Source organism: Pogona vitticeps, chromosome 3 (assembly GCF_051106095.1).
Source record: "Pogona vitticeps strain Pit_001003342236 chromosome 3, PviZW2.1, whole genome shotgun sequence".
NCBI lineage: Eukaryota > Metazoa > Chordata > Lepidosauria > Squamata > Agamidae > Pogona > Pogona vitticeps.
Genome location: NC_135785.1, coordinates 55,869,093 through 55,882,429, shown reverse-complemented (window position 1 = coordinate 55,882,429; position 13,337 = coordinate 55,869,093). Strand labels below are relative to the sequence as shown.

Genomic DNA, 13,337 nt, shown 5'->3' with positions numbered 1-13,337 from the left:
TTTAGATTTTCTGAGCACGGGACTAAGTTTACTTTGGCATAGTGTGTATATAGCAGTGGCCATGTGTTCCTGTCCACTTTGATCACACATACTAAAAATAATATAGGTCTTGCAAAATAAGTGTACATTTTGATGAAAGTGTAAAACCGTTCAATGCGTTCCAGTGGGCTGAATACCTGCTCGTCCAGCAAAGATCCTCCATACCGCGGCCATTTTTGGTTCCTGTAAAGCGAGGAATCCGTCCTAGAAAACAGTGGGGGGCCATTTTCTTCAGTCGGCGGCCATTTTGAATCCCGAAGATTAGCTGTTTGCTGAACGTCGTAAAGCGAAAATCGGTTCCCAAAGCAGGGAACCGATGATCGTTAAACGAAAAAAACCCATTTAAACCATCATTTTAAGATCGCAAAAACCTAATCGTATAGCAATTTCCTCCTTAAGTGAGGCAATCGTTAAGCGAGGCACGACTGTATAGTGATTTGCATGCCCTGCCCATGAATTAAGCAGTAGCATCTGAAAGCCTTCACTGAAATGTAAACCATATTTATTAAAACCACATGTAGTAAGTGGCTGGCCTACAATATGTACTCCTTCCCTTTCATTTGATCTTTCTCAGTTTTACTAGAGGAAACAAGAATTTATCTCTACAATAGCTACCTTTATAATACTTTATTAATTCAGTTTGAGAAGAATGTCTGTTTATATTGTGTGTTCTGTAGCTCCATGCTGTTGACACTTCAAGAGATGACTGCAGTTATCCAAGGGAATTTTTTTTACTGAAAAGTACTGTAGTCACGGGATGTGGTGGCGCTGCAGGCTAAACCGCAGAAGCCTGTGCTGCAGGCTCAGAAGACCAAGCAGTTGTAAGATCGAATCCACACGACGAAGTGAGCTCCCGTCGCTTGTCCCAGCTCCCGCCAACCTAGTGGTTCGAAAGCATGCAAATGCAAGTAGATAAATAGGGACCCCCTCGGTGGGAAGGTAACAGCGTTCCGTGTCTAAGTCGCACTGGCCATGTGACCACGGAAGATTGTCTTCGGACAAAAACGCTGGCTCTATGGCTTGGAAACGGGGATGAGCACCGCCCCCTAGAGTCGAACACGACTGTACAAAAATTGTCAAGGGGAACCTTTACCTTTACCTTTACTGTAGTCACTGTTTTCTTCTGATAGCATTTCTCTGATAGCAGCAGCTTCCCCCACCCCATTGTTGTTTAAAATACAATTACTGCAGTGCTGACTTAAGTTATCAACATGAATGATCCATAATGTAGTCTATAACAGAAACCTTGTTTCAAACGTCTTCCTAATCACTGCCTACTCTAAATTTCGTAGGGTAAGAAAAAGAAATGCTTAAGAGTAAATAACAAAGAGTATTGTATAAAATGCAAACTATCTGGGACCCTCTACATTATAGCTGTTTATATTCATTGGTTTCTATATGGTTTTTATGTTGCATTGCCATGTGCCTTATTAATCCTTGAAGATTTCAGCCTTCTGTGGGAAGATGGTCAAGTTAGATATATTATGAAGTAGTATGCAGTTCCAACCCACACATGTCTTTGATGTTATTTTTTACAAAATGTACCTGCAATCAGCCGAGAAAGATGTATGTATGTTGAAGGTCGGAGAGCTTAAGTATTTTCCCTTGATGTTGCCCTCTTTTGATTTGGTCCACAGTTTCAAGTAGAGAAAATGGGTGTGAGGGAAGTTTCAAGTAGAGTTTTCTATTGTCCAGCTGAGATTGCAACTGTCTAGCTGTTTTTCAACATAAACAAAGCCCCCACTAGGAATGGGCAAGTCTTTCAATTTTGCTTTTTTCCACATTCAGATTTATGAGTTGGATAAATTCTGAATAGAAGTGAACTGCAACAAACTTATCATTCATTTGTATCCTTCATACCTGTAATCTAGGATTATTTCATATTTTTTTCTTATGTCTATTTGCTTATAAGTGATTGGCAGAAAGATGCAGAGTTGGCTGACAGTGTAATAGATAATATTTCTATAACATGCTTCTATGTTTAGAAGTCTTGTTGAAAGTCATAATCACAGTGTGTGTGATTATACTTGAGTAATTTTATTTGGAAAAGTCATTGCGTGTAAAATGCTCTATTCTATTAGATGGGAACTTTTGCAGAAAGATTTAATTTAGTCAGATGCTGTAGCAGCACATCATTGGTATGCTAATATTACTAGCTACATGTGAGTTAATGTATGATTATATTACATTTTCTACCAGAATATTTCAATTGCTTTATCATTTATTACATTTATTAGTCTGTATCATATGGGCAGTGATTTTGTAAAGCAAATATTTATATAGTAGTAATGTCGGAGAGCTGTGTTGCTACAAAGATCAGAGTAAGTTGTTCGTTTCTGTTTGCTATAGAACTCGGGTGCAAGAGTTGACATGTTGCTTATAGAAAGGAAAATGCATTGAAATACAGATAGACAGGGCAACATGCCTACATTTATACATTATTTGTATTTTGTTGTTCTGTATATATCAAGGAACCACATTAAACTCATTAGAACTTATTTTTGAATAAATATGCATAGAATTCTGCTGTGTGTATTACGTACTATCAGGTTACATCCAACTTATGGTGGCCCTAAGTGGGGATTAGAACCTAGGTCTGGGTCCTAGTCCACTGTACCACACTGAGTTCCTGAATTGTCTATATGCCTACTGAAGTAGGAATCTAGTGTGCTTCTTTCTCTTTGAGCCACAAGTTCATGGATGGTTTTGGATAGGCATTATTTCAAATTTCTGATCAAATGTCAGTTCAATGGGTTTATCAAACTCTTACTGTATGTGTGCTATCCTGAGCTGCACTGAAGAAGAGAATGATAGAGCCAGTGTAATCTAGTGATTAGAGTACTGGGCTGGGAGTTGGGGCTTCAGGTTCTCTTCCCCAGTGAGCCATGAAATTCACTGTGCAGTGTTAGTCTGCTCACTTTCTCTAAACTTGACTTACTACTCAGAGTTGTTGTGAGGTTGAAGTGGGGGGAAGGAGAACTATCTGTGCTACCTTGAGCTCACTGAAGAAAAAGCAGGGTCTAGTTGAACAATTCCATAGTCATTTTTAAAAATACTAGAACTGTTACTTAACTAGCTATTACAGGGATGTCTGCATATCCTTGGAGAGAATACTGTCATTAGCCAAAAATATTGACACTCAGGGACTTATGTATTTGGAATTACTTGCTACAGTACTTATTTCTTCTGTTTGCATGTTATGATAAATGCATGTGTAAGCTTGCAAAAAGGCTTTTCAGGACATGTAAGTACATAGAAGTTAAGTACTTTTTACACATTAATTCCAAGTGCTTCATGTGTTACTTGTGTAACCATACACACTCTTAATTCTCAAAGCAAACACATGAGAAGAGGCATAGTATAGTTGATTTAAATATGCTCCCCTCAGAAACATGTTCAAGTGAAAGGTATAAGGTAAAATACAGTGGTGCCTCTCTTAGTGACGTTAATCCATTCCAGGAAAAACGTTGCTAAGCGATTTTAAAAAGCCCATAGAAACGCATTAAAATGTGTTTAATGCGTTCCTATGGGCTTAAAAACTGACCTTATGCGAAGATCCTCCATAGGGGTGGCCATTTTCGGTGCCTCTAAAGTGAGGCAAAACAGCAGGTGGCCATTTTGTTTTTCCAGCGGCCATTTTGGAACCGCAGATCAGCTGTGCAAAAAGGGTCGATTTGCCATGATCGCTTCCCCGCAATCATCGCAAAACGATTTTTCCCCGTAGGGGCCATCACTAAGCGATCAATCTGGTGATGGCCAAAACCCCATCGCTAAGCGATTTCATCGCTCAATGGAGCGATCGCGAAGTGAGGCACCACTGTATAGGTGTATTTGTGGGTATAAATCTCTTTGGGCATACAGAACAAAGTTAATGTTTTTTTTTAACTCAGTGTGTAATGTGATTTTATATTTTACTTTTACTATAATATTTTATATTTATAAATCACAGCTTGGATCCTAAGCTCACTTAAAGAAATTAATGAAAATAAAGTTTCCTGTTGCCCTCTTCAATGACAGTCCCAACATGCCTATTGAATTGTCTTAAAGGTATTTAAGAATGTGCAGGTGGCTGCAGTGGGGAGGATGGGGTAGGAAACTTGCCTTTCATGAACATTCTAAAGTTTATCTTAAGACCTAAACCATGATGTATTTTCTAAGCATATCTGTCCTGATGGAAAATAGGGCAGGGTTTGTGTGTGTGTGAGAGAGAGACTATTCAGAGAGCTACAGTAATGAAAAGTACTGATAATAGACCAAGATTTCATAATTGTGTATTCTTCAGCAACAATCTGAATTTAGAAATTATGAGGATTATGTTCTATTTAAGTTTCTCTTGTTACATCCACATTTTCAAGTGTTTGTAGCCATGAAGTCTATTCAAACAAACAAAGCACAGGAGAGATGAAATATAGACTGCTTAACATCACTTGGAGGGCTACATAGTAGTCATAGCAAGAGACGGGGATTACAAAGGAGCAAAATGGCATACACATAATAAAACAAAGGAGCAAAATGGCATACACATAATAAAACATTTTGCATTGTGTGGTTCCTGCTGATTTTTTTTAGTAACTTGCCATTTTGATGTTGGAGGCTAGTGCTGAGGGAATGAAAGGTTCTATGCCATCTCATTGTTTTTTTCTTTTGTTGCATCTTGCATTTTGTTGCACATTGCATCTTGTGATATGAGTCTTAAGAATGCTGTTAGAGTTCAATATGTGGAAACATGCATTCATAGGATAATACTGTACATAAAAACCTATGATGAAGCAAAAATGTATGGCAAATGATTTGCTCATAGAAGTAGGACTGTGTAAAAATCCAGACTGTCTAAATATTAGCTCATTATACAACATACAGTGAAGATGGATTCAGAGACTAATGTGGGCGATTTGGGCCCCCTTCACTTATTGGAGCATCTTCCCCAAAGTCATCTGCCTGACCCATCAGAGCATCACAGGTGAGACTCCTCCAGGTGGCCACCTTGAGGGAGGCCCATAAATCATCTACAAGAGGAAGGGCTGCCTTCACGGTGGCTCCAGTCTTGTGGAACTAGCTCCTGGAGGAGTTTTGCCTGGGCCCCTCCCTGTTGATATTCAAGAAACAACTGAAGACATGGCTTTTCAGAAAGGCTTTCCTCTCTGACCCTAGTTGAGTTGCGTTGATAGTCTCCCTCTAGCTATTTTGATTTTGATTGTCATAATTGCTCTGGCATCCTTTGTCTCATGGCTTATACAGTTAAGATTCTTCATGTTGTTCTAGTTTTGATTGTGTTTTTTTTGTAAACCACACAGAATAGTGCTTTGGCACTAGTGTGAGCTGTATACAAGAGGAGGGAAGGAAGGAAAAGAAAGAAAGCAAGAGAGAGAGAGAGAGAAAGAAAGAAAGAAAGAAAGAAAGAAAGAAAGAAAGAAAGAAAGAAAGAAAGAAAGAAAGTTAGTTAGTTAGTTAGTTAGTTAGTTAGTTAGTTAGTTAGTTAGTTAGTTAGTTAGTTAGTTAGTTAGTTAGTTAGTTAGTTAGTTAGTTAGTTAGTTAGTTAGTTAGTTAGTTCCTGGGTGTAGTGGTTAGATAATGAGCCGGTTGTTATTATAAATAAGACATAAATGTTATTAGAAAAAAGTTGAAATGAAGTCTGCCACTGAAGAATATTGAAAAATACATTGTGGAAATTTGAACTGGTTGAAATGAACTGCCTAAACTATTAAGGGAGATAGAAGCCTAAATATAGACATGTCAGGGAAAAGAAAATGTCATGTTGACTCTGTGTCAAATGTATTAAGCAAAATGTTTTTGTAGTCTGTATCAAGTTTAGAAATACTGTATGCTGCTATCAAAAATACTGAAAAAATGTGTGATATTATACTCAATAGATGCTGATAATGTTGAATATATTTATTGGATATTGAGGGTTAGTGCTTAAAGAAAAGTGACCTCTTAATTTGGTCTCAGATAGAAACAAGATAGAAACGTAAGTTCCATCATACTTTTATTTTTTCTTGGGGTGTTGGGACCCATGTTATCTGTGTTTTATGATAACCATTGTTCTCATTGACCTAGACTCTGAAAGCAGTAATGAGCATTGTTGTCACATTTTCGTTAAACAAGAAGGCTAGTTAGGATCAGTGTGGTTAAACAAATTTCCTCTTCACTTTGTTAAAGTGGCAGTACATAGTTGCTCAACGGATGATGGAAGAGGGGACAGGGTAGGAGTAGAGAGTGCATGCTGTCTCCTATGTTCTCATCCAAATTTAAAGGAGGGTCATTCACGAATGAGTGTCATTCAGAACATCATATTTAATGTCTGCATTTGGATATGCAGACAGGTAGCAGTGGAATTGAGAATATTTTTGTTGTTATATGTAGAAATCAGTTTACCTGAACTATAGGTTGCTGTGTGTGAATTAGAGTTCAGCCTTTAAAATAGGGGTCTCAAACTCAATTTATGTGGGGGCTGCTAGAGGCAGAGTTTGGGTGAGGCTGGGCCACATCAGATTTTTTTAAAAAAAACCTCACAGAATCACCTTGCCAAAGGAGAAAAGCCCCCATAAGTACCTGTGAACGGGGTGCCTCTCCACAGGTGCACGTACGCACACACGCATACAAGCGCACACACACTCACGGAGGTCCGGCAACCTTCCTCTGAGGTTCCCCCTCAAAAAAGGCACACTCAGGAGCAGCAGGTACCCCCACCACGACAGGGAAGCAAACTTTGCGAGGCGAGCCCAGGCAGCCTCCAGAGCTGAGGCAGCTGAAGCAGGACAAAAAGGAGGAGGAGGAGGAAGCACTACTGGGTGCTGAGGTGGCTGCTGGCCAGGCTGGTGCTGGGGGTGCCGAGAGAGAAAGAGGGCCAGCAAGCTGCTACCCTGGAAGAGGCGGTGGTGGCGGCAGATGCTTTTGATGGCGCTGTTGGAGGCACTCTTCAAGGACGGGCTGGGAGCGAGCTGCGCTCTCAGGCATAGTTCGGCGGTAGCTCAGGTGCTCGGGGAAAAGGGCCGACAGCACACCTTGCTCGCCGGCTCTCCCCCAAGACAGCGCCTCCTGCACCCTCCATCCGGAACTGCAGCCTGCCAGCCAGCCCGCCTGTCTGCTGGCTGCAGTTCTGGATGGAGGGTGCAAGAGGTGCTGCCTTGGGCGAGAGCCGGCGAGCAAAGCAAGGCTTTTTCTGACTCTTGACAGCAGAGGATGTGTGGGTGCCTCGGGGGGATGGCAGGCAAGGTGGGGACCACAAACTATCATCCGGCGGGCTGCAAATGGCCCCCGGGCTGCATGTTTGAGACCCCTGCTTTAAAATGAATGGTATATTGGCAGTATTGTTAGAAGCATATTTAATAATGACTTAAAATTTGTGATGGTTCCCAAGGAGGAATTAAATTTTCATAATGTTGGTATTTTGCATTGGATAGAGTGAATCACATGGTGTGTGTCTTGCTGTTGTGTCCAAATAAATCATGTGAGGGATTGGTGCTGTTCCCTTCAGACACCCAGCCCAGAAGTCAGAGTCAGCTCTTCCTGGATCTGGGACTGAAGTTTTGTTTATGTTTATGGATTTCAGTAGCTTCCCTGTGCAGTCTAACATATAGATTGCTGATGTTGTCCAGTACTTCAGTACAGTGGTGCCCCGCAAGATGTTTGACATTTCTGTTTGATGATGAAATCTCTTGACGTTGATGGTTTTGCGATCGCAAAACAATGTTCCCTATGGGGGAATTTTGCTTTGCGATGATCGGTTCCCTGCTTCGGGAACCGATCATGGCAAAGTGATGATTTTTTAACAGCTAATTGGCGGTTTCAAAATGGCCGCTGGGTAAACAAAATGGCCACTCACTGTGTTTTCGCACGGATTCCTTGCTGCACAGGCAGCAAAAATGGCTGCACTATGGAGGATCTTCGCTGGACAGTGAGTTTCAAGCCCTAGGAACGCATTAATCTGGTTTTAATGCGTTTCTGTGGGCTTTTAAAAATCGCATTATGACGTTTTCATTCTACAGCAATTTCACTGGAACAAATTAACATCATAATGCGAGGCACCACTGTATTTTGAAATAGAATTTCATGTCCAGCTTGTTTAAGGGCATGTTCAGCTGCTGCTGATTTTTCCGGTTGTTTTAATCTGCAGTGTCTCTCATGTTCTCTGATTCTGATGTGAATCCTGTGTTTTGTGGTCCCGACATAAACAAAACTTCAACAGGAAAGAAGAAGGCCTGAAACTAAATACGGCCTGGCGCTCCATTCTGAAAAATACAACCTGCAAAAGGTCAACGAACTCTTACACAGCCACAAGGGCCAGAGATCATTGCACAAAAAAGACCAGCTAACAACACCCATCAATCACAGTGACAGATAATCTCTCCCTCTTTCCCCTCCCTCATGACAACAAAAACATGCTGATCACCCTATCTCCTGAAAAAAGAAAAAAGCCATTCCCACAGCTATAAATACTATCCAACAAACACCAACAGAGCATGGACAGAGTTCCTACTCCAGTTCTCTAAAGATGCCAGCCACAGAGACTGGCGAAATGTCAGAAAAAACAACCTTCAGAACACGGCCAAAGAGCCTGAAAAACCCACAACAGCTATTAGATCCCGGCCGTGAAAGCCTTCGCGAATATACTTGTAGACATTGTCTTTCATTGGCTCCTGGAAGGGCAATCTCATTCAGGGTAATTCCTTATTGATGTAGTGGCCTTTGGTTTGTGTTGCCCCTCAGGATTCTGTTTTGATCCTCAGCTGTGTTTGAATGAAGTTGCAATAGGAGAAGCTGCTTTTGACAAGGTGCTAATTGGCAATTTGACAAGATGTTAATTGATCATTTCCACCTTTTTTTTCAAATTTGTTTTAAATGACCTAGCAGCTAAATCTTAAGATCTTACAAGGAGGCCCTGCACTTCATTCCCACTACTGTTACAAGTATGTTGATGAGGACCCAAAAGAGTTCCTTTTTGGTTGTTGCCCGCAGGTTGTGGAATACCCTCCACCATGAGGCTAGGCTGGCTCCCTTTCTCCTCTCCTTTTGGAGATAATTGCATTTTTTTTAATGAGGCAGTCTTTAATATTTAATTTTAATATAGTTAGCTCTACACCTGTTGTTATCCTTTTATGTGTGTGTTTTCAGTGCTTTTACTCTTTAATGTTTTTAGATGATATTTTAAAAATGCACTTTTAATAACTTTTAATGATCTATATATGTTGCTTTAATTTTGTGATTGTCTTCATGATTTGTGAGTCACCTTGAGCCTGCCATCTGGCTAAAAGGTAGTATAGAAGTGTGATTAATAAATAATAAATACATACATGTTTTACTCAGTACAACTAATATCTAAAAGCTTTGTCTTAAAATGTAGTTTATACCTGAACTTCAGTAGTTTACTGGAGGTAATCCAATGCAGAAGCAAGTAGCAAGTCATATTCAGGATTTTGCTGCCTAGTAAGTATGCATAGGATTGCAGCCTTAAAATATAATCTTGCATGTATCTAATTAGTGTGCCCCGTTAATTCACTGGCGTTTATTCCAGGGTACATTGCTGCTTCATTGCATTTTCAAGTTTATAGATTTAATGGTGCAATAAGATTATACCTCACGATAAACCACTGGCATCTCTTCCTTCTGCATTTGCTCTACAATGGGTAGACATGTTGCTTTTAGGAAGTTAAAATTATCCATTAATTATACAGGCACTCATAAAATGGTTAAGTGCATTAAGCTCTCAAATCTATACTACCATAAACAGACTGAGTTATGTGGATATGAGATTGCTGCTGCCTCATCCTCTTGTTTCACCACTCTGGATTTGCTTGTGTTCTATGGGTCCTTCCATGGATAAGTTTTCTTTGACATAATATTTTGTGGCCTGTAGTCCACTTCTTAAAATGCATGCAATGGTAGCCTTAGTAAACATAAATTTATGGGGAAGAGCTTTTTAAATTGAGGCTACACTCCATGCTTCTAAAGAAAAGAGCCACAGTCCAGGAAAGCTATGGCTCCCCAAGATTCTGTTATTTTTGCAGCAACTAACAAGGCTACTCTTTTGAAAAAGCGGCCTTAGACCTAATACTAAAAGTAAAAGGAGGTGAGCTCCCATCATTCTAGAATATGTTATGTTTCACTTAGTTATAATATTTAGTGCAAATATTTATTCAGAATATCTCAGTGTACTTCATTAATAAATTGGATATTCATAAAATATAATCAGAATGTCTTCAGGGTTAGTTTTAAATGTCTTAGTAAATATGTAGTGTGTTTTTTTTCTCCTAGGAGCCTGCCATATTTATTACTTACAATGTCATTTCAACCAGTGTCCACTAAATGGTTTTCATGGGATTGGGGAAATATCCAAACATTCCAGTTAAATTACAGGACATAGACTATATTTGATTTTGAGTTGATAATTAATTTTAAATTCCATATTGATGTTGTAGTAAGTTTTCAAGCATCTAGATTTGGGTCAGAGGTCCACTTCTTGGTACATCTGCCTGCTTTCCATTCTTGAACATCAATGCCAAAACCACTGTCTGCTGTCAGGTCTCTTGCAAAGTTTCCATTTTAAAATCTTTCAGTTTCTGAAACCATTTTATGGATTTGAAGGTGAAAGTTAATCAGTAGTTCAACAACTACAAACCATGGCTGATTGACCAATTTTTAAAATTTTTCTCAAGCCAGTAGCTCCAGCAAATGAACACACCATTGTTAGCACACTACCAGTGTTGCAGTTTTAAAGTCAGTTTGATTCTTTCTTTTTGACAGGGGTGTCCAGTGTAACTCCTTCAAGACTGGAGTGACACTCAGCATCTGCATCTGCCTCATGTGAGTTAAAGTCTTGGCAGCAATATTTTGCATTAGCTGGAGCGGCTGCAGATTTTTATTTTTCATAATGGTTATACAAATTGCTACTGTACCTGTTTTGGCAGCAAAGGTAACACTGGCATGCATGGATATGTTATACTTTACCGTGTAGCTTCCTGTGCACATTGATTCTCTTGTAACATGCGTACTTCATAAGGAAGCCCACAGTTATTGGAAGAGTTCAAGTGATTTTGAATGCAGTACTTTTTTTTATTATTGCAGCTGGTAAACTACGAATTCTATCAACTGGTTTGTCTCTTCAAAGCTTTGCCCTGAATGCAAAATCACTCCCCGCCCACAAGAAATTTATTTCTTCTGCTCTCTGATATACTTGATACATTTTCTGATAAATTGTGATCTTACACTTGGCTTATACTTGTCTAAAAAGTGTGCATGGAGGTGTAACTTCACCAGTCTGCCTCATTGCAGAACAGATTATGCACGGCAACATCCCACTGCCTCTTGAATATTGAACTGTATGTTTTAATATATTCTAATTACTGTAGAAAGGAGTTTGCAGTTATTCATCTCGTGGTTAATTATCTTCCTAGGAACCACAGTATTTAAGAAAATTCATGAACACTAAACCATGCAGTATACCTGTACACTGACAAACATTATGGATGCATCTTTTGTTATGCTACTTTTATTTTAGCACCCAAATACTGTTCACACTAGCAGCTTTAACTAGATAGATTACTTGTTTGGGAGCTCATATTACCTAAATCAGTACTTGTGTAGCTTGCAAAAAAATGTCAGGAGCTTGTAGCTCATCCTGATTTATATAGAGTACTCTGTGGTGTGGAGTGTTGTCAAAAAGAGACATGAGCTCTTTGAATTCCAATTCCATTCCCAGTTGTCTAATTAAAGGAAAACTTATCTTGGGCTATGTCACTGTAACCAGAGCACAACCTTTATAATCTATTTCCATCCTCATAGCTCATTTTCCGCTGTCTCTCTGTATACATTCATGTTATCTATACAAATAAATGTACACTCAAATAGTATGTTAAAACAGTTTGGGAAGCCCATCTTGTTTACTAAGAAGAGACCATACCACCGCCTTCATTTTGTTTCCACTTTAGTGATGACATTCAGGCTCAGTATATGCTGTCAAGTACATTCTCCTGTATAGTATTTGAACTTTGATTTTCATTTAGTGTCCTCTTCCTTATGAAGATCTTTTCTGGTTTTGTTTGGAAATTTGGTGCAACATATCCCCAGAATTTCAAGCTTATCTGCCTACTGTAATGTAGAAATGGAGCAAGTGGCAATTACTGTCTTTTTCTGGAATTACTCAGTAAATTATGGTTTTGTATAAGTGTCTATAGATTTCAAACTTCTAGCCTTCATTTCTGTTTATTTTATTTTTTATCTTTATCCTGACTTTCTTCCAGGGAGGCTGAAGTACTGTATATACCTTGCCTCTTACCAGTGAGTTCAAGATCAGATACAGAACTTTCCTCGGATCCATTGTGTCCTTAACAACTCTGTAAGATAATGACTAGCCCATGGATGACTGGTTCATGGTCTCAAGTTAACTTCATTGTTCAGTGTATACTTAGATTTCTAAATCCTAGTCTAGTATTAACTACTTAATTACACAGTCTTTCTAGGTCAGTTCTCTGCTGAGATACAGTACTCTTACCTTTTTGTAGCAGAACACTTACATTAGGAATACCATTCAGAGCTATTACTCTGTATAAACTGGGAATTTCTTCTAGAATGCAGCAGTTGAATGTACCGTATTTGCCGGCGTATAAGACGACTGGGTGTATAAGACGACCCCTCAACATTTCCACTCAAAATATAGAGTTTGTTATATACTCGCCGTATAAGATTACCCCCTCTTCCGCACACCTTCCACGCATCAAATAAAAGGTGCTATTCATTGTCACCATTGTACGGCCGCAGCATGACTGCAGCACCTCTGGCCCGCTCCTGCATCTCCCTGTGACCGGCACTAGTGCGCAGGTGTGCATGTGTGAGCTCTGCGTAGACAAGGGGTGGGCCGGAGTGCTGCTGCTTCCTGCTGAGCAGAACGGGCCGGTCACGTCGAAAAGGCTGGTACCCCTGTCTCGCTGCTGATGCTCGCCGCGGCCACGCTGGATACCGCATGATACTGGATGGTATATAGAATGAGGTGGGCAGGCATCGGGAGGCTACTAGGGGCACCAGGCGAGCATCGGAAGGCCACTATGGGCAGCTATGTCTATCCCAACTGAAGTGCACCTGGCGTATAAGACGACCCCCCCGCTTGGAGGCATGTTTTTCGGGGGGAAAAGTAGTCTTCTACGCCAGCAAATACAGTATCTATGTGATTTGCTGGCGTATAAGCTGGTCATCACAAACACTCTTTTCCAACAACACAAGAGGTGACTCTACACATGGAAATCACCAGATGGGCAATACCGTAATCAGATTGATTATATTCTCTGCAGCCAAAGATGGAGAAG

The 13,337-nt window shown here is 40.0% G+C and overlaps 1 protein-coding gene across 16 annotated transcripts in view; it reads left to right on the top strand.

Moving 5' to 3' along the window:
* Positions 1–13,337, top strand: part of NT5C2 (5'-nucleotidase, cytosolic II) — a 119,072-nt gene that overhangs the window by 55,978 nt on the left and 49,757 nt on the right. For 3 of the 16 annotated variants that reach the window (XM_078389463.1, XM_078389464.1, XM_078389467.1), the window contains one exon: positions 10,783–10,842. The exons of the other annotated variants lie outside the window; for them this stretch is intronic. The gene's annotated coding sequence lies outside the window, so the exon portion shown is untranslated. The remainder of the gene's footprint in view (positions 1–10,782; positions 10,843–13,337) is intronic. 16 annotated transcript variants of the gene reach the window in all.